A 22,292-nucleotide genomic window follows, 5' to 3' on the forward strand; every position below is an offset into this window, starting at 1 on the left:
CATTGTATGACTGTTAAGGATCCCACACTAGATGTAATCGATATTCAGACACATGCCACTCCAGATGAAATCAAGAAATGGACTGAACTAGGAGGGATCCAGACAGATCAGGGATGGATGACGAAGGGAAAATCTACATGGTTTCTCCCCGATTCTATGGTTCAAGTCATAATAAATACTGCACATAGTCCCGCTCACCTAGGAGAAAAAGCCATGTTAGACAGTTTACAGAATCTCTGGTACAACAAACACTTACGAGCAGCAGCAAAACAGAAAGTGCGTACTTGCATGATCTGTTGTCAGTTCAATCCAGGTAAAAGTGTCCCTGTAGAGCAAGGTGGATTTCATCCTCCCGATCACCCTTTTGAAGTCCTCCAGATGGATTATATCCAGATGGACCGATGTCGAGGATTTAAGTATGTCCTCGTAATTGTTTGTGCACTTTCCCGTTGGACCGAAGCATATCCAGTCCCAGACTACACTGCTCCGACCACTGCCAGGCAGCTGGTTCGAGAATTCTTCCCACGGTACGGCTTGCCTCGTATCGTGTACTCAGATAACGGACAGCCCTTCTCGTCCGAGCTCATGAAGCAGGTTTCACTTCTGCTAGGATACCAGTGGAAATTCCATTGCGTCCGACACCCCGAGGCAGCTGGCCTTGTAGAAAGGCATAATCAGACATTAAAGACCCGTCTTGCCAAAGTTTGTAAAGAGAAAGGGGTCCACTGGATAGTCGCCCTGCCAGTTGCATTATTCTACATGAGGATGGTTCCTCATTCGAGATCAGGGCTATCCCCGTATGAGGTGGTTTTTGGCAGGCCACCAAATATGTGGGGGACGCCCATGCCTAAGAAAATAACTGATGTTGATTGCAATATGCTGACAGATTACCTTGCCTCCTTGATGTCTGCACTCCAATCATGTCGTTCACAGGTTGCTGCAGCCTTTCCCGACAACACTGATGTAAAGCCACACGATGTCCGTCCAGGGGACACGGTGTTGATCCGCAACTTCGATAGGAGGAGTCCGCTGGAGCCCCGCTGGCAGGAGCCGAAGCTCGTCCTTCTGACCACGAGGACCGCTATCAAGGTTGAAGGCCGCAAAGGGTGGATCCACACGAGTCATATAAAAAAATGTAATGAACTTTTACCCGAAACTGACTCTTCCACCCCCTCAAAGGACTGCCTAGAATCTAGTGACTTTAAAGTACCTAAAAGAGAGAAAACTCCGCAAGAAGAGTACAGAACTAAATTACGATCTAGCAAGTCAGACAGTTTAATTGTTTAAGTCCTCCCCTAGGTGAATCGGTTAAATTAGTTTCTGACATGTATCCCCTAGATCGAGATAGAGAGAGAGAGAGACAATTCAAGAAACGTGCATATTGTAAATCACTCCGTAGTCACTGTATAGTGACATTATTGATTTTGTTTTTTCTGAGCATTCTGATTATTGCTGCTAGTATATTGCTGCCTGTATATTACCCTATCTTCAAGCATACACAATCTGCTTACAATGTCTCTGCCGAACATTCTTTTAGTGAATTACCATTACATGAGTTATCTTACAGACTTGCGCTGCGCAACAATACATTCATTAGTATGTTACATCACTCCCATCAGACTAACAATGCTACCAACTGTTGGATATGTGGCCGACTCCCTCCCTACCAGAAATACAAGGGAGTTCTGCCTCTTTTTCCGTACCCGTTCACTCACAATGGCTCCTGTGGTGCATGGTTCAGATTAATGAATTCTTTAGATTCTGATATTGCTATTTTCGAAGGGAATTGGGTTTGGGGAAACCTGAACTTAGTTCTGCTTAACGCCTGCTACCCTGACAAGAAGGGACTTCCCACTAGGACAGGAACTGATCTAGAAAATGAAGTATATGGATTAGGTAATTACACAATTAACCTCATGATTCTTACTGTTGAATCCGAAGCTGCACCAGTTCTCCCTGCTATGTCAGTATTACCAGTCACTGGTGACTTATGTCTCAGAAAGAAGGGTTCAGTACACTTAGGTCATAGTAAATGTACCACTGTGGTCGAATTCAGTGATCAGGGCAGGTCTACATTTAGAGCTACTCGTCATTCCTACTTTGTTTGTGGCCATACCGCATACATACACTTACCTCTAGATTGGGATGGTACCTGTTACATTGCCTTCCTCCTGCCCCCTGTTTTCCTAGCTCCTCCTGATTATCACAGAAATACAAATCTAGTAAACAGTAGACTCAGAAGAGATCTCCCGATTGTCGACTATACTGAAACGGCATGGGAGCAATATACAGACTTTAATAAAGGTTTCTTCCCCTACTTAGGTGCTGTTTTCAAAAGTAAACTGATACGCAAACTAACTAGAACCCTCGAAGCAGTAGTGAATGAAACTACCTCCGCTCTAGGCAACTTAACAGAAGAACAGTCCGCCATGCGGGTTGTTGTTCTTCAGAATCGTCTCGTTATTGACGTCATCTTGGCAGATAGAGGCGGAGCTTGTAAGGTCATCGGGTCAAGTTGCTGTGTTTTCATTCCAGAAAACGCGCCAACTGTATATAAAGCTATCACACGTCTTCATAAAATTGCAAGTTTGATACATCAGAATCCAGGCACCTGGACTTGGTCCGGTTGGTTCTGGACAACATTGACTGCTTGGGGATGGAAGATCCTATCCTTCCTAGGCATAGCCCTTCTCATAGTATTCAGTTGTTGCTTATGTCTACAATGTGGGCCAGCGATTTGCGGTCTGTGCGCCACGTCATGTATTCCGCATTCCAGTTTTCATGCAAAACGTGAACAGAAGAAAGAAGAGCAAATGATGTTACGTGAACAGACTGATCGGTTCATGAGGATCGATATATCATGAAGGGTCCGTAGGGAACAAGGAGGGAATGAGGAAATATAAATTTTATGGTCAAGAAATGTTCCCTAACGTGTACCCCACCGTCTCCATGTACGAACTTAAAGTGCATGTAACTTCCCTCCTGTGCCAGCTATGAAGACGCAAACACATTTGCGTCCAACGTTAACATGTCCTCTTTCAGACCCACCCTGAACGGGTTGAATAGTCCGTTTCTAAGTATGCCTTGCCAACGTCTTTTTGTGGTGTACTTTACACGTTTTTCCAGCCCAGGCGAAGTAGGCCCTGAATTCTGCCATCGAGCCTTTTCCTGCCTTCAGATTCTGAAATGCCTCAGCCTGAGCCGGCCCCTGTACCCGTGACCTCTGCCTTACTCCTGCGCGGCTCACGGCGCTCAGCTCAGCCTGTTGCCTGCCAAGACTGTATTCAACCTTCGAATTATCTGTTCTGCTCCTCGAAAATACATTCCTGCCTACTAGTTTAAGTAAACATCCTTCCAGCTGCAGAGCAAAGGGCCCGGCCTCACTGTCTCCGTCCAAGTAATTCATAGTCTCTGTTACCATGGTAGGCCCATGCCCCCTCGCATCTCATGCAGACACCTAGACGCTTATACACGCACTCACAGTCAGTATAGAATAGCTTCTGTCCGAGAGACCTTTTCCTTCTAGATAATATGGTTCCCAAACATCAGATACCAGATATGATATAGGAACGAGTTGATCTGACATGCCAGACTTCTGTCTCTTTCCTCTAGTGTAAATGTCAAGTCCCCTGCACCCTCCAACTTTACGTCAATCTCACGTCATGCAGCTGCGCGTGCATCCTAGCTAACGATTCCTGCTGACTCTGCACTATTCTGTCATAGAGCCACCCACTTCTGACACTTACATGTGACGTTTCTAGAACACACCTCTGTGCACGCCCTAGTTCACGCCTTCTGATTACGTATTGCCAACACGTGTGTATCTTTATCTTGTCTCTCTCAGCTGTTACGCCTTCTGCATTGACTTCTATTGTGTATATTAACTATAAAAGTAATGTAATGTCAATAAACTATGCTCTATCCCTTCCTGCACCCCAGTGGTGGCAGGAACCCGATATCCAGTACCTGACCCATTCCTTTTTAAGGAATAAAACCCCTAAGAACTCTAACACCACGGACTCTGCCTCTTTCGTTCCGATTGAGTTATTTCTGTTTAAGTACTTACCTGCATAGAAATTAAGACGGTAAATCAAATATTTACCACACAACGGGACCTTTCAAATATCTTGCCCCAATTTAAAGCACACTGGCGCTTTAAATAAGCATGCCCCCGATGGAGCCACGCAAAGGCTCTAAAAAATAAACATGCACTCCTACACGTGGCAGCATGGGCACCACTTGCCATTGGGACCCCCACTGGGGCCCTTAAACAAAATATGGCCCACGTTGGAGCAGCCCTCTACCATGTGGGGCCGCTCAGATACTAAATACTACACAGGTGGGTGCAGGGAAATGCCCCCACGGGGACTCTGCACCATGACTGTAGCTTCCCCATAGAGATCAGCCCTTACTCACCGGGCTCGCTCTCGGGACTCCGCTCCTTTCCTTGGGACCGGCGCCACTTTGGACTTCACCTGAGCCCCATCCTGGGACCCAGGACTTCAGACTCTTCCCGCCGTGCTGCTCCGGTCTCCACTTAGCTTGATGGGGACCGGCAGCACTTTTCCTGACACCGCAGAGCTCCCTGAGCTCATGCGAGCCCCGCCGACCAGTCGCCACACCCCTTACTTCTCCTCTCTTCACCCGGGCCCCCTCAAGGGACCCAGGGCTTCGATGTGAAGTCCCCAAGGCTCCAGGAGGCTTCCGCTGGCTTCTCTCCGCGTCTCGCCTCCTTCCTGGGCAGCGCGGGAGAAGGGGAAATTACGTCACAAAGCACCGCCCGCAACCAGGCTTTGACTGCCTGACTTCAGGGTCGCATTAGGCAGCGGCCCAGCGGTACCTCTCCTCGCTCGGGCCGCGGCGGTGATTCCAATGGCCATAAGAATGCGGGTGGGCTCCCTCCAACACCGCGGCAATGCAGGGTGGGCACCCGCTATTTAAGCATTCCAAACAGCTTGGTGGGCACCCACAATGAAGATCCACATGCGGGGTGGGCACCCGCTGTATTTTTAAAGGCAGGACGGGGGAATACCTCTCATGAAATACACCAAAGCGGGGTGGGCACCCGCAAAGCTCACAAACAGCTTTGCGCCCCGTAAATAAAGAAATAAGCGGGGTGGGCACCCGCAACAGGCCACCATGCAGGGGAATCCCTACGCTGGGGATTCCCTCTAAGGAGATTGTGGCCCAGCACTGCAAGTCAAAACGGGAGCGCTCCTAGCAACATAAAACAAAGCGCTCACAGGGCGCAGAGGACAGCAAAAGGTCCAGGAGAGGTTCAGGGGCATAGCGGGGGCCTGCACACAGGGCCCTCCAGAAGGGAGGCAGTCCCCATGGCGGTCCCTCCTGGGCACCAGCAGCAGCAGGCCCCCCCTCCAGTCAAGTGAACAACCAAAGTCCAAGGAAGGGATTCAGGGGCAGAGCTGGGCCCAGGGGCCAGCACACAGGGCCCTCCCGCAGGGAGGCAGCCCCCATGGTAGTCCCTCCTGGGCCCCAGCAGCAGCAAGCCCCCTCTGTCAGGAACAGAACAGGAACACTGAACATTTTCATGGGGAGCTAGCCCCTATATTTATATTAGCAACTCCCTTTGTGTCACAGCACAGTGTTTAGGGATACTAGTTAAAACTGGTATGGGGGAGCTTTGGAGCACTTTGTTTTGCTCAGCTCCTTGCTCCTTTGTCAGGTGGGGACTCAGGGATTAGACGCACCACAGGGGTCAGAGCCAGCATTGTGGAGGGAAGGCACAGTCCTATTCAGGTCCCAGGTGCAACTCCTCCCTCCCATCTACATTCAGATCTCCCTATTCACCACTGGGCATACTCCCCCCTGTCTCCTGGAGCCACCCACACCTCTCAGCTCCTGTCAATCACAAGCCAGACATGCAACTCACATCAGGTAGGCAGACACACAGGACACAAAAATGCCAGCTTCTAAAAGTGACATTTCTCCACCAGTCACCATAAATCTGCGTACACCATTGTGCAGCATTTATTCTCACGAGTTCACACATACTAATCTCGCTCCTGCACTCCTCTCATATCAGGAATTACCGTGGACACACATATCCCCCATGCATTCCTATGGGAGGGCAGGCCAATCTCACCACACGCACTCAGAGAGCGCACGCACTTTACACTGGGCCACAGTGCTAAAGTGCGCAGAGGCCAAAAATCACTACCACTATGTCAGAGCTTAAGGCAAAAAGTTCAGGGGCGAACCTGCCAAAAGGGACAAGTCCAACACATAGTATTGTTTAAATCAGTTCTCCCATGCAGTCGCAGTTCGCAGTACGCCTGCCCCGCAGCGGGGCGGGAAGACCGCGATGATGAACCATGCCACCAAGTGCCCTTTTGGTGGGTGAGGGGTATTTTAACAAAGCTGTGTGCTTTCCTTGAACATAGGAGACATACGACTCCTGGAAGGAAAGTGTAAGGCAATGCAGTGACTTGCTCAGCATTGCCTTACGCCATATCTAAGCGGCCAGGAGACACCACGCAAAGTGGCTTTGCGTGGCCTCTTAGATATCTGTCTGCACTTCGCTCTACAGGATCATCACAAAAAGTGCCGCACTGCTAGCGCAAGAGGTTTTCTAAATAAGCTCCACACTATCTATGGTTAATTTAAAGAACTATCAGGTGGTTCAAGAAAGAGCTGAAACACTACAAAATTGTAGACCAATTCTTTGGAACACATTTATTAAGTCTCAACTCATATATATCAAGATAACAGGGATCTCAGACGGTAACAAGGGAAGTGAGAGTAGACTCCGAACTGTACTTTCTTGAAAATGACGGCTCAGTGCCATCAGCGGTGGTCCTGTGCGAGGCCTTTAAAGCAATGCTGTGAGATAGAGCCCAAAATGCGATCGCACACAAGAGCAGGAGAGAGTCACAGGAAATTGTGGCCCTTGAAAGCAAACTCCTCAAAATGGAAAGAGACTGGCCTCAGTCATCACCTCCCTCATACATACCGACCAATCTGGAATTATTACCAAAAGACACTTACTACTAGCCAGACAAAGGACAGTGGAGGTGTGGAAGGGTGCAGAAAAACAAATGGGCTGGGATAGGGAAGTTACGAGGGAAACCCCATTATGGGAAGGCACGTGCCCCCCAGAAATAAGGAAATTACAGGGATCTAAAGATTGGGACACAATCATAATATCCAAACTAGGCAACCTAATAAAAGACGGTACCCTGATCACATTTGACGCCCTGCGACAAAGCCTCCCAACTGAATGGCAGTCAAAGGTACAAATACAAGCAACTGCAGCACGCTTGGAACGCTGCATGAGTAGACATAGTGAACACACTTGAATATGCACCGTTAGAGGGAAGACTCCTTCGAGGGGAAATAGTAGAGAAGGCCATTTCCTGGACATATAAGGCCCTCATAAACAACGTTTCAGACAACTTGAAAGGCCTGAGGACACGCTGGGAATCTACCTTGGGAGAATTAGAGGACGTAGATTGGGAAGCCCCCCGAGGGAAGTGGCCATTAAATCAAGGTTATGTCTAATTCAGTTTAAAATCCTCCATAGGGCATACACGACAAGATCCCGCCTCCACAAAATGGGAAGGGCAGATTCCCCTGGCTGCATCCGCTGCACAACGGAAAGTGGTACATATATTCAGACCCTATGGGATTGTGCTCCATACAAAGATACTGGGCCAAAATAACAAGGGAGCTTAGCGCGATAGTAGGGACACAGCTACCATGAGATGCCAAGTACACCCTGTTGGGCATACCCTTAGAAATAAACTTACCCAGACATGCCCTCATCTTTTGTAACTTGGGACTAGTATTAGCTAAGAGGGACATAGCCAAACATTGGGAGGCACCGCAGACTCCATCACTGCGCGAGTGGGAAGCTGGGATGGACATGTATATGGGGGCAGAAGAAGTGACATACAAAATGAGAGGGTGCCCCCAAAAATTCTTAAAGATATGGCGCCCCTGGCTCAGGTACTATGGACAGGAATAGAGCGATGTGCAAGGCGATCCACAAACCCCAAACGCAACCCGGGGAGGGAGGGGCCCGAACACGCATGCACCTGTTGGGATGGGAGAGGCTGATGCCCAATAACTAATAATATGCATTAACCAAGAAAGACGCATGTTGATGTTAACGAATACGCAAGATACCTATGATCAGATGATGAACATCTGCCAGAGTTAAATTTGATGTTCTTTAAGAAAGAAAATGTATTAATTAAAATATTCAAAAACAAAAAAAAAAGATAGAAGGGTAAATGCCCAGATTGAATATACACGCAAACATAGATTGCATTCACATATTGGGCCAGATGTATCAAGGGGTTTTGCCCATTCTGCGTCTATGGGGAAATATGTTGATACATATGGCCCATTGTCTTCTATATTTACACAGCCGGTCCACCAAACATGACCCTTTACTTTAGATGGTTCGCGTTAGGTTGAGATGTGTAATTTTGGTTTCTCATAGTGTCTTTACAAGGCCACCTGAAATTCACTTTAAAAAACTGCTTATGTTTGGAAGACTACTGTTTTTCAGACAGGCCAACCTTTTGCATAAATTAAAAAATTTAAAAAAACACACAAGAGCAGGCAAGGGCCCAAGGTTTTTCTTCGCAGTCCACTCCATCACCGACCCTTAGACCCTCCCCTCCCCGACAGCAGTCAGACAGAGCTTGGATGCATGGCTGGGTGCCAGTTGTATGCCTGCTGATTACATCTTTCATTTGCATTGGGACAGGTTCCAGAAAAATAGGCCGAAGGGACGTTTTGAGAGGGATGCAAACCGTTAAGTGATAACAATAAGCAATGCAGAAACTAAAAATAAAAAGCTTATATTGTGCACGACTCTTATTTTTGACCCATGTCAGTAACTTAAGTGCGATGTTGTCTAGCATTGAGATATAACCAAGGCTTTAATCTCCCCTGGTCTAAATTTAACACTATGACTTAGGCCATTGCTGTAGGCGACCTTCATCTGCTTCGCTTCCTCCCTCCCCCCAAGCTTTTTTTTCATACTCGAGCAAGACCCTTAAAAGATTATTGGGCTTATTCACAAGCCCCTTGCGCCGCCGGTACGTCACTTTTTCCCATATTAAAAGTGACACTTGAAAATAAGCCCCTAAATATCAATGTATTACGTTATTTTCCTACTTCAGATTATTCACCGCAATCAAGTATTCTTAAAAACTGACAGGGGGACATGTATCCCTAAAACTTGCACTTATCATGTCCCCAGCATTAATTTATTGATATTTGAGTCTAATAAATGCTAAATTATTTGTAAGTGGTATGCTATAAATGATTTATTTTAGTTTCTTAAGAGGAACTGTATGGTTGCATAATTTAATTATTGATTTAAGGTCAGAGGTGCGTTTCGGTTTAAACAGACATTACAAAGAGAAGAAAGAGCTATAGATGTATCACTGATTGCTAATACATTGTATGGTCAGCTTATTGTTTTGCAAGATGGAAAAATAATAAGGTGGCACTGGAGTTCGCAGATACCTCTTATTGAGCAGAAGGAAATTTGTAGCAACCATTCGCAAAGCTAATAGGTCTGGCCGAAATGTACGAACAAATGTGAACACATGCATACACAAATGTTGTTTGCATGCATTCTATGCATTTTTGCTTTGAAACAAAAGTACTTCTTTCAGTGTCCTGTAGCAAGCACAAAGCTGGAGCTACAATTGCACTTAGAGTGACAGAAACAAAACTTGTACACTTGTCTCTAAATTTGTGGTAATTCCACGCTAACTGGTTGCAGTAACAGTATTGCCGAATTGTGGTATAAGAGTAAAACATTCTGTAAATGACTCCATTAGTGGGAAGTTGCTCATTTATCCCAAAGGGTAATGAGGCAGAGCCCCAGCAGAATGTAGCCGAGAAAGTGCTTCCACCTCTGCCCTAAAAGCAATTCCTGCCACTTTAAAGAGATAAGAATTCTTCCAACTCTTTGAAGAGGTAAGAATTTTCGTGCAGCTTAACACCACTAAGGACGTCCCTAATATCACCCGTTAACCGCTCCTCAGAGTTCCTCATACTCTGGCATTGCTAGCTAAGGGAAGGTAGGTGGCTACAGAAATAACAGGGATCACAAGCGGGACCATGAGGGGTCACCCTAGAATTGAGGAATTACAGGGGAATCAGTAATTTGATTCCCAGTTTTACCCAGCACTTCACTCTTAGGCTCTCTTTCCTTTCAGCGGGCAGAGTTCCCGAGTGAGTGTTAAGGAGTAGTAAGTACTTTGTAGGGTTTAGGAAAGTGAAGCATTAAGGGATCTTAAGGGGCATATAGGGTTCTGAGAAGGCTATCATTAAAGGGTAGTAAGGAATGTTTGGGATTCAAAGATGGTTAGCACTGACGGTTATTAACAGGGTTTTAAGATTCAGGGAAGGGTAGCCTAGAAGGGTTTATAGGGTTCAGGGAAGGGTATCATTATAGGGCAGTAAGTGTCTTAAGGATCAGGGAAGGGTAGCGTTAAGTGGTAGCAAGGTGAGTTTATTGTTAAGAGAATGGTAGGCATAAGGGATAGTAAAAGGTTTTAAGGTTCAATGAAGGATGGGTAGAATATAGGGGTAGTAAAAATGTTTAGGGTTCAAGTAAAAGCAGCATTATGGAGTAGTATGAGGGTTGCAAGGTTCAGGGAAATGTATCATTAAGGAATAGTAAACAGCTTTTAGGGTCCAGGGAAAGGGGTAGTATTAAGAGGTCGCAAAAGTTTAACGAGTTCAGTGAATGGTAACGGCGTAAGTAAGAGTGAGGCGTTTTTAAGATTCATGGAAGGCTAATAAAAAATGACAGTACAATAATTTAATATATACAAATATAACATTTTAAGTAAATTAAATAACATATTAGTAATGTAAATTTTACAAATTAAATGGTAAATACAATTATTCATTGAATTAAATTTTGTGAGCCGAGTAATTAAAAAAATGTCTCAAGTCCAGAGAAATAAAAATCACCATTCTCTCAAGGAGTGCCAAATTAAGGTATCTCTGAAGTTGATGATAGAAAGAGGAGAGGTGGCTGGAGCTGTAATGCAGCAACACATTCTTCCTCACTGGCCTCACCTCTATCTGTGCTACTGCCAGAGAAGAACAAACAACATAACTACCTAATTATCTAGGACGCATATAGGATTTCAGTAGCATGCGTTTGACCTAAAGGTTAAACTCTGCTGTAATATAATAGCCAGACTTAATAAGGAGCTCTGGCTCCCACTACTTGATAAACAAATGAACATTTCAGCTCTGGGAGGGTAAGCACTTTTCTGTGAAAGCATACAATCTTTACCCAGTCAAAATTAAATTATTGTCCACCAACATGCAGAGTCAAATGTGCTCTCTGTAGCTCTCTTTAAAGCTCTTTTATAGGTTGATCACAAAAGATCTTCAGACAGCTGCATTATCAAGCTGGACTTAAAAGTGTAAACTAATGTAGAAAGGCATACTCAAATACATTGAGTTTCTAATCTCCCTCGCCACACCTCATCAGAATGACCTTTTAGTGTACAGACACTTAATACCATAATAATATTTCACAATCACCTTTGCGCTTGTGTCTCCTGAAAAAAAATCACGCTTAACAGAAAATGTATTGCTGAGTGTGTGTTGGTGAGATGCAAGAAAGGTCTGATTTTAGTGATGGGACATTTCAGTTAATTGAACTACAATTTTTAATAGTGCCTTTTGAATATGTAAAGTTACAACACGATCAAAACGATTGGAGTACGTTACATTACAGTTTTTACAACGCAAGTTGTTACAACGACTTGCGCTGGAGTGCACTGGACTTAGGAATAGTATGATTTACTATTCCAACACCAGCCTATGTATTAATTATGATAATTTCTTTCTTAAATGAAGGGCTTAGATGCATGATGTGTTTTAATCCAGTCAATTATTGTTTTCTTCGAATGTTAATGAACAATTCATTTTCCCAAACTACACAATATTAATTTAGTTTAACTCGTAGGCCTGAATTTGTAATGCATTTGGAGTGTCCTCGTTTCTGAAAGTAATGGTCAGCTCTTATGTGAAATTCATAGAATGTTTCTGTCTCATGTTTGCTTTGCAGTTGGACGTTACTAGTGAAGAGTAGGGGTATTGTTTTACTAGATAAGGTTGCGAAATGAAGGAGTTACAGTTAGCTTGCCGCAGGAGATAAGGTGGTGAGAGGTGTTTTCACGTGGGAGAATGAGGAAGGAACAGGATGAGCTGCTACAGAGGGGCGTGCGCGTGGAGAAGGTCATGAAGGGAGTCGAAGTCATGGAAAAGTTTGTGGCTGAGCCTATTGTGAAGCCTATAAGAAAAGCACCATGGGACATTCGGGGAATACAACTTTATGTATATGATACCTTGCAGAGAGGGACAGCGAACCTCATTCCTGCATGACCTCCTGACAGAGAGCACTCGCGTGCTGCTGTGTTTTATACCTTTACCTTTGGCTTCATGCCCCAACCCATCCTATGACGAAGTGACTTCTTAGGAAGGCTTTGCCCACGAACACCTTTTCCTCTCTAAAATCCTTTGCTTGTGCCTTAACTTAGGGATGTCATTTTATAGTTAGACTAGGGAAAGTTAGAAGAAGTGTCGATACAAGGAGACAAGCTTTTGTTTCCTCAGCTCATGCATAATCGTTATTAAACTTTTTGTTCTTTTCATGCTCCACTGGGTGAATCTTTTCAGGAGTTTCAGCTTTCTTCTGTTTCCCATTGAGGATCCGACATTGGATTCAATATAAAAGGTGGGCTCAGTCTCCTTCAGTTGGTAGCAGAGTCGGATGGTTTGCACATGAAGCGAGGGGAGAATGTAGAACCCGAAAATAGAATAGTCTAGACCCTTGACCCAAAAGTCCCAAAGCAGAACCCTAATGATCGAAAATCGGATAGGACAGAGTTCACCGATGCGTGGCGAAGGCGGCGGTGGAAGGAGTGAGTATTAATAGGGTATATGGGGAGTGTGTTAGATTGCAGTGACGGTTTGATTGTTCAATGTCTTGCGGAGTTGTAGCGAGAATTGAGTGAATGTGGTTTTTGGGTCCCACATGATCCAAGGAGTTGATTTATGGTTATCAGATCCCTAAGTGGCCTAAGATTCCAGGATATTTAAAGGTGTATAAGACACCTAGATTATGATTGTCTGACCGAAGAGTTGAGGAGTTTGTAGTGAGATGTCGTGGACGGCTCCACCTAAGACAGGGAACTTTGTGTGAATGGGACGAATGCAGGTTGTGAAGTGGACTCTGACTGCAATGGGTGAACTATATTTATCCAGGTGATTCCCCGCTGCTCAAGGTTTCATAGCGAATGGTCATTCTTGAGTGATTGAATTCTACAGATCTTTTAGAGAGGCAGACAATTGCAGATTATAAAGACGATTGTGTGAGTGAATGCGTACGGAGAAATTGTGAAGGAAGGTGAGCCGCTGCGAGGAGCGAAGGCAATGTCAGATTGTGTTGCGCTGGGATAGGTTGGTTGGCGTAATACCATGCTAGGTTTGGTTCACAATTGGTTACTGCATCTGGAGTGCTTGAGGTTGTATCATCACGTTAAATGGAAATTGATGAGTTGTAAACAGGAGAACCATGCGTTGTTTTAGGGTTCTGAGATTTGTTTTGTGGGGATGAGGGCATTGTCACAAGAGTGGGTGAAGAAGCGCTACAGCAAGAAACACCGGCTCATTATATGGCAACCAACGTAGGACTCCATACTATTATTTGGCTTCAAAACTGGCACAAGATCACTGAGAAGGAGGGAGCATTAGCATTTCCACGCTATGGCACCATCAAGTTGGAGATACTAAACCACTTGAGGGGAGCGATGTTTGCAATGAAACCTTTACCTAGGCCTACACAGACCTACACAGTTTGAAGCACTTGATGCTAAACAGAGAGAGCGCTACCAGGGAAAGATGAGGGAACCAACGCGAGCTTACCAAGAGTCCCAGTAGGAGGCTAGGTTAAAGAGATAGAGGGTGGACGAGTCTGAGAGATTATACCTAGCGTTGATGAAGGATGAAGGATGAAGGATGAGGAGACAAGAGATCGGAGAAAAGATACAGATGGAAATTATGACAGTGCTCTGATGATAGTTTGTTGAATGGCCTGCTGGCAGAGCATACACCACCTTTTTGCCCACAGCAGGATGGGATGGAGAGAACCCCTGAGGGGACTGTGCACACTGGGAGCGCTTCGCCCCAATTGCCCCCGGTCCTGGGGTTGTGGGAAGAATATCGATAGGAGCGAGATTAGTGGAGGGAAGAGGAGAGGCAGGAAGAGTTTCAATAAAGAGCTTGGACCACAGTAACTCTAATAATGTTGCTTTGAGGCTACCAGAGGCTCTTACCGTGCCAGTCATGATTGGGCCTGTTGTTCCCATTTACAACCCAAGCTCAACAGGAAATGACAGCCAGCAACAACAATATGTGGGGGTCGAAGGAATATCGTGAGGGGTGTCAGTGAATGTTGAGGGGGGTTTCATTCCGTGGCCCTCCTGTAAACTGAGTATTCCGTATGGAGCAACGGCGGACACTACGGTAGATCAAAGCATATTATGAGGCCCTGACCTGTGAGAAGCACTGAGTCCAACTTGTAAATGTGTGTAATGTAAATGTATAGGCATTTATATAGCGCAAAACTTACCCGTAGGGTCCCAAGGCGCTTCGACCGCTGCGAAACCCTTCCTGGCTTCCCTGAGAGATGGTCCCTTAATGGGTATCTCCAGGGTGAGACCAGGCATCCCCGGCGGTCTGGTGGGGCCGTTAGTGAAGATGAGGCAAGCTAATGCCCAGAGTTGCTGAGTGTGATCGCTGATCAGAGTGGGCACCGAGGCGAGAGAATTGTCGAGTCCGCTGACCCTGGTCCAGAAACCTGCCGCGCCGGGAATCGAACCCTGGTCCCGGGCCGTCCTCTGCTCTCGGGTCTGCCGCCTCTAACCAGTGAGCCAACTTGACGATGTGGGAACCCTTCCTAGAGTACAAAGTAGCACACTTCAAGAAGAGGGAGAAAGGCAGCAAACATCTGGCAGCCAGCACATTTTTGAAATCTCAGACTTAGAGTCATGGCTTAGGGTTAGGGATCACAGTAGTACCAAGAAGAACAAGAACAGACCGGCGAGTCAGGATACTACAAAGTCTGTCATAAAGGCTAAACTGGTGGATGTGGTAAAAATGAACGCTGAATTGAATGAGACAATTAACGGAAATCTGTCAATTGATTGGGTAGAGACATATGAACCAGACGAGTTGCTGTTCATGGTGAAAGAAATTGCCAGGAGGGCAAGACAGGCGCATGAGATGTTGACCGAACTGGCTCAAAGGTATAATGTAGACTTGACCAGAGCGAAGATGGTAGGAATAGAGGTATACACTTAACGAAAAATGCCTAGTGGGGAATTTGTGCATGTGCCCTGGAGTCAAGGGGATCTTGCTGCTTTCACAAAGTTTGAGAAACCTGCTGAATAGTATAAACAGGTTGATCAGCTTTGAAGATCTCGAAGGCGCTCTAGATTGATCTGAATACCTTATTTGAGATTGTTGTACTGAGTGATTTGTGGTCTGTGTGTAAGATAGCCATAGAGTGGCCTGAAAAGGAACTAGCTAGGGATCCAGTAACACATGGTCCATCACCGGTGGTGATGAAGAAATATAGTCAGGTAATGATGTGGTTACAATCTAAATTAGCCCAGCAGGATATTGACTGGGTCAAAATTGAAAAGAGCCCAATGAAACTGTTCATGGGTACTTTGAAAAGCTGCTGCAGGCTTTTAAACAGTAGAACAGGTTAGATACACTTGACCCCAAAGATATGGGACAATTTGTGTCCAAGTTCGTAATTGGGTTGAGACCTGAGATTAGCCACATGATACAACAACACTTGATCTGCTTGCAAAATAAAATGGTGGATGAAATTCTGCCCTATGCCAGGTATTGTAGTGATGAGGTTCTCTCCAAGCATAAGAAATTGAAGGAGAAGCTGATGTTAATACAGATGCGGAATGCTCAGAGGGGGCAGGTACAAGCCACTGCTGGAAACGCTCCTCGGGTACAGGGAACTAACCTCGGGGGAGCCCAGATGCAGACAAATGAAGGCATATCAGGACAAGGGAGAGGTAGAGGGAGCTCTATAGGCCATAGGAGGGGAATGGATGTGGTTACCTTGAAGAGATCTACAATGTGCTATTTTTGTAATAAGGTCGGGCATTGGAAACGTGAATTTTGTCTCAACCCTTCAAACCAAGCGCAACCTGGGAGATTCAGCCAGGGAAATAAATGATGTGGCACTGATACAGACTGCAACTAGACCAAGATCCCAGAATATGGGGGGACCCAAGGTCATACAATGCTAGTGCCTCAACCTCCAGTGATGTCTCAGGGAAATCTAACCTACCATCAGATGGCCTTAATGGAGTCAGTTGACAACTTCAACTTAGACCCATCCTTATGACTGTGCCTGAGGGGGAAGACTGTACACTTAGCGCAGCCTTGGTGGTAGACCAGCAAGGACTATGCATAGATACAGATGATGATGGACATCCAATAGCATTCTTAATCAACACTAGTGCTATCCACTCTACTGTGAGAACAGCAGAGACTCTAAACCTAGCCTTCTCCGGAAAATCAATACAAGTTGTAGGTGTTGAAAACAAGAGAATGTCTAACCCATTGACTGAGGAGATACCTGCGAAGATTCACTCCTTTGAGGACTAACACTAGTTTGTGGTGTGTGATTCAAGTCCTGTATGTCTATTGGGTCATGTTCTGCTATGAATATTGTACCCCAAAGGGAATAGAACTGCAAACGCATGATGGAGACATCGCTTTCAAGCTGGGAAACCAGAATTTCTATGTTTCCATCTTTCCCATGCTGACAGTGGAAGATATGCTCATAGATCTCAGGGACACTGTCTCAATGGCAGTGTGGGACTTCACAAGTAAAGAAATAGAACGTATCAAGGGAGGTTGAACCAGTTCAGGTACATGTTAAGCCTTATGCTGAATTCCCAAGAATGGCGCAGTATAATTATACCCCTGAAACGGTGGCGGCTATTAACCCCAAGATCAACTCCATGATTGAACAAGGAATTCTGAGGGAGATTCTGGGGAGTCCATGTAACTCTCCATTTCAGGGCTTGCAGAAGCGAGGTGGCAAGTACTGTATTGTTCAGGATCTCCGAAAGATTAGTAAAATTGTGGTTCCTTGTTGTCCTGTGGTACCAAATCCATCAGTGATACTGTTCCAAATCCTGGGCATGCTGTGTGGTTTACAGTTATCGACCTTTGTCAGGCCTTTTTCTTGATCTCACTACATGAGTAAAGCAATTTGTATTCACTTTCTGGCTGGGAGATCTTGTTTTAACATGGTGTCATATCCCATATGGGTATACTGAAAGTCCATCTATTTTTAATCAGATCTCGAAAAAGAACCATAAATCCCTAGGCCTACTCAAAATTCAGTTTTGGTTCAAAAATTGATGATCTCTTGATTGCATCGAATGCAAGAGAGGCTTGTAGAGATGAAACTATTGCACTGCTGAATCACCTGGCCGAGAATAGGCCTAATGTGTCCCAGAGTAAGCTTCAGTATTGTCTGCATGAGATACAGTGCTTTGGACATCGAACTGAGAGAGGCAAGAGAAAGGTGTCACCAGAATGAATGTCAGCAGTCATGCAAATGAATCTGCTGCGCACTCAAAAGGAGGGCAGGATGTTACTGGAAATGGTGGGCTACTACCGACAATGGATCCCAAATTTTTCCCTGTTGGCCAAACCCTTGCAGCCTCTGACACAAGGATGTGTCCTATCCAGTGCCATGGTTGCTTGCTTTCCTGGAGCTGAGAGAGGGCATGTGTCGCATTTTGGCTTTAGGACTGCTTGTTTACAACAAAGTGTTTTTGCTATTCTGCCATGAACAAGAAGGGTACGCACTCTCTATCCTCACACAGCTGCATGGAAGTACCCTTAGATCAGTGTTGCCCGGCTGTCTCAAGTCCATTGCTGCCACAGGTGTCAGTATTGAATGATGCAAGAGCATCGTGATGGGTCGCCCACTAACTGTGTATATTCCCCATTCAGTGGAAATTTTGTTAACCAAAACACACAGGCAGCACTTGACAAATAATCGGTTGACCAAATATGAGCAGATAATTCTGCCGGCCATTAATGTCACATTGATACACTGTTCTATGTAGAATCCTGCTACCTTGTTACCTACGCCAAATCCAGAGGGGGGGGGAGAATGAAGACCACGACTGTCTTGATGTCACTGAATTGTGTACCAAACCACGTCCTGACATTGTCGATGAGCCACTGCCCAATTCTGATTATTATCTGTTTGTTGATGGCTCATGCTTAAGGGACAATGAAGGAAATCTGAGAGCAGCTTTTGCTGTTTGTACCATTTCTGGAGTGTTGTGTCACTGCTGTGCTTTGAATGCTTGTACATTCAATGACGAATGCAAAAATGAGGAAGCAGAAGTGACCGATTTCAGTGTGATGTTGGCTGTGGTGCAACAGTCAGTTTGGTTGCGAGCAGGTTGTGTGAAAGGAGAAGACAATACTTGGGTGTCAACAGATGAGAGAGGGGTTTTGCCCGTCTGTTCATTGTGTCCTATAATGACACAGGTTCATGGTGCAGCACACATAGGCAGAGATGCAATGGTAAAGGTGTTTAGGTAGACTTGGTTTAATCCCAAGTTTCGAATGGTTGCGGAGGCTTTGTGTCATTGGTGTGTGACTTGTCAGCAAATTAATGCAGGGAAGACGACTGTCATTACACTAATCCATATAGGGAGATCAGGAGAGCCAGTCAACAGGATTGAATTGGACTTTGTTGAGATGCATGTGTGTAATGGATTGAGATACATTTTGGTGGTGGTGTATCTATTCTCTTTATGGTTCGAAGCCTACCCAACATGTAGATGTGACAGTCTCACGGTTGCTAAGCTGTTGTAGAAGGAACTCATTCCAAGCTTCAGATTTCCAAAACACATTGGAGTCAGACAGAGGGACTCACTTAAAAAATGAGGTCCTAAAATGGCTGTGTGCCACCTTGAGGATGGAACAGAGACTACATTGCCATTATAGGCCTGAGGCATCAAGAATAGTTGAGCAGGTCAGCTGTACTCTGAAATCTAGATTGGCAAAAGTGTGTGCTTCAGCTTATTTGAAATGGCCCGATGCATTGTCTCTTCTGCTGATGAGTTTGCGCAGTACCCCTGATGAAGGACTGGCTTGTCCCCTCATGAGATTCTTATGGGGAGAGCGATAAGATTTCCTGCTGTGCCTGCCATTACACTTGGTAACATGATGGATGATCTGGTTCTTGACTACTCTAAAGGACTGGCTGAAGTAGTTTGTTCTGTAAATCTCATCAGGTTGAACCAGCGACTGCACCAACAAATAGAGATCTCTGTCACAATTTGGCCCCTGGCGACGGGGTACTCATAAAAAGACACATGAGAGAGAACTTCCTTGAACACCACTGGCGTAGACCATATCATATGATACTGGTGACTATGACTGTTGTAAAGTGTGGTGGAGTTTCAAATTGGGCCCATGCCTTCCACATGCAAAGAGTACCCAATCCCTCTGAAGACCCAGCTCCACTGTCTGAAGAGTTGACAACCGTGACCGGAGAGTTGCCACAGGGGGTAAGCCAAGCTTTAGAGGGAGTGGTGGAAGCTGGACAGAACTTGAGCAATTAGAGAGTTGGCCAGTTGAACAGGACGCTGAAGTCGCCTCCGAGGGAGATGGAACAGAGGTGTCTGAACAAAAATCCAACCCAGACGAAGTAGCCAGTGAAGGTACGGGGCAAGTGCAGTTGAAATCAAGGACGGGCCTGATTGAGACCTGGCCGGAAAGACAACGGAGAAGGAACCCGAGGCTCGCAACTGAAAGAGGCCTTGCACCAATTGCTGAAATGTCTGAATCTGAACTAAGTGACGCTGAGGGTGAGAGACTAAATTCAAGGAGTTCTAAGAGAGTTAGAGTGCCTTGTCGGAGGTTCTCTTCCCTTGAGTGGACTTATGTGACTGCCACTGCCAACAAGGGCGAGTTACGGGACATCAGTGCCGATAATCGAAGTCCTGTTGAAGATTCCCGGCACTTAAGTGCAACCTCTTCTTTTTTTTTTTAAACAAGTTTTATTTGGTTATTTTGCAGGGGTCGCAGTCCCACCATGGCAGATGTACACTTAGCTTGTGCAACAACGATATTTCTGATTTATAACAACACCCACCAAACATGTAGGTGACATAAACAAAAAACTTACAGACAGGTTCCGGTCTTCATATTCGTGCAAGCGGTGTATTCGTCATAGTGTTCAACATTAAACATATCCATAAACATATTTTAGAACTTACAGTGGGAATATATAGCAGCACATAAAAAGAAAACGATCTGGTCTCAGGGGTCCGACTCGGGCAAGGGGGGAAGGTCGATACCACGATAGTCTGTCCATCGAGTCCAGCTTTTGCAATGTTTAGCGGGGCACCCTCGGGCCTCAAAAACAGCCATCTCGGTCCCCATACATTTATCTAGCTTAGTTTTCCATTTTCCCAAGGTCGGGCGATGTTGCCTTCCACATTTGCGCTATGTTCCTCTTGGCCACCGTGAGAGCTAAAAACAAGAGGTGCTGCTTATACCTGTTTCCCCCAATGTCCTCTGTTGAATGTAACAAGAAAACGCAGGGATCAAGTGGGAGATCCCATGACAGCACCTGATGGAGACATGAACGGATTCGGCGCCAAAATGGCTGTAACGCAGAGCAGCTCCAGACCGTGTGCAGAAATGACCCCTCCTCCCTATCACACCTCAGGCACATGGGAGACTGAATAATGCCCATCCGCCATAGGCATAACCTAGTGTAATATGCACAATGTATGTACTTGAATTTAATAAGCCGGAAATGGAAACCGCCGCATGTCTTGTCCAGTGTGGTGGTTGTATGGGTTGTCAGTGTCTGATAGACCTGTTTGATCTTGTGGGGTCCTAGCTCTCCTGTAATCAACCGGCCCTCTAGGGGTTGAAACTCCGGGAGGGATTCTAATGTGTGGATCTGGGGCAGAAGTGCGTGTCGGAATTCAAGGAACTTATAGAATTATGATTTGTGTAAATTAAAATCATCCAGTAATTGCTGAAAAGATTGTACTGTGGTGCCCCGCATTCGTTCACCGAGGGTCGAGAGCCCGACGCGGTCCCACCCTCTAAACCCTTTTAATGTTGTCACGGCCCGGAGGTTTATGCCCTGCCATAAGTAAGTCATTTGAGTAAGTGTCCCCTACCAGCCCATCTGTCGGGACTTTGCCCACCAGAGTTGTATCACCACTCTGCCAGCCAGTTGGAGATGATCGAGACGAACTGCAGTGTATAACAGGTGGAGGAGCTGGACCTGATCCATAGCAGCATGTTCAGCCGAATATGCTGGATCTGTGGGGGAGCTATATCACCATTCGTTTAATACCAGAATACGGGATGCTACATAATAGGCATAAATATCTGCTGCGGCCATCCCGCCGCCATATCTGGGTTGTGTACTTGTATGGAGCGCAACTTCGATCACCCCACCGTCCCACATGAATTTATTTTGTATGGCTGCGACTTGCGCGAACCATGAGCGCCGAATGGGGTTTGGGTAATTCTGGAGGCGATACAGAATACTGGGCAGCGACACTATTTTAAAAATGGCTGAGTGCCTGTATAGGGAGAGAGAGAGAGAGGACCACATGGTGGTTTCGCTGTTAAGGCTAGCCAATAGTGGAGTATTATTGCATGCCCAGGAGACTTGTGGGCATGGAGAGCTATATATGCCAAGATATTTGAAGCCATCCGTCCGCTGGGAAAGCTGCGATGCCCAGGTGTCACGTCGCTGATGCCCGCACACCGGGAATTATATACATTTGGCGGGGTTAGCAGAGAGGCCCGAAGTTCCCCTAAAAACCCTGAGGATTTCCAATATACAGGGTCCCGAGTACCAGGGATCAGTCATAAAAAAGAGGACATTGTCCGCATATAAAGCTATGCGTTCCAAGCGCGACTGGGACCAGTCGAACCCTCTAAGGACCGGGTCACTCCTAACCCAACCCACCAGGGGCTCAATCGGAAGAGCAAAAAATAATGGGGAGGGGGACAGCCTTGTCTAGTGCCCCACTGGATAGAAAAAGGCTGTGAGTGGTGTCCTGCAACACGGACCGACTCTGTTAGCTCCGTGTATTGCAGGCGCACATAAGCCAAGAAGCGAGGCCCAAAGTTCATCGCACCGAGGAGCTGGGATGAATACACCCAGCTCAGGT

Source organism: Lissotriton vulgaris, chromosome 9 (genome assembly GCF_964263255.1).
Source record: "Lissotriton vulgaris chromosome 9, aLisVul1.2, whole genome shotgun sequence".
In the NCBI taxonomy this organism is placed as follows: Eukaryota; Metazoa; Chordata; class Amphibia; order Caudata; family Salamandridae; genus Lissotriton; species Lissotriton vulgaris.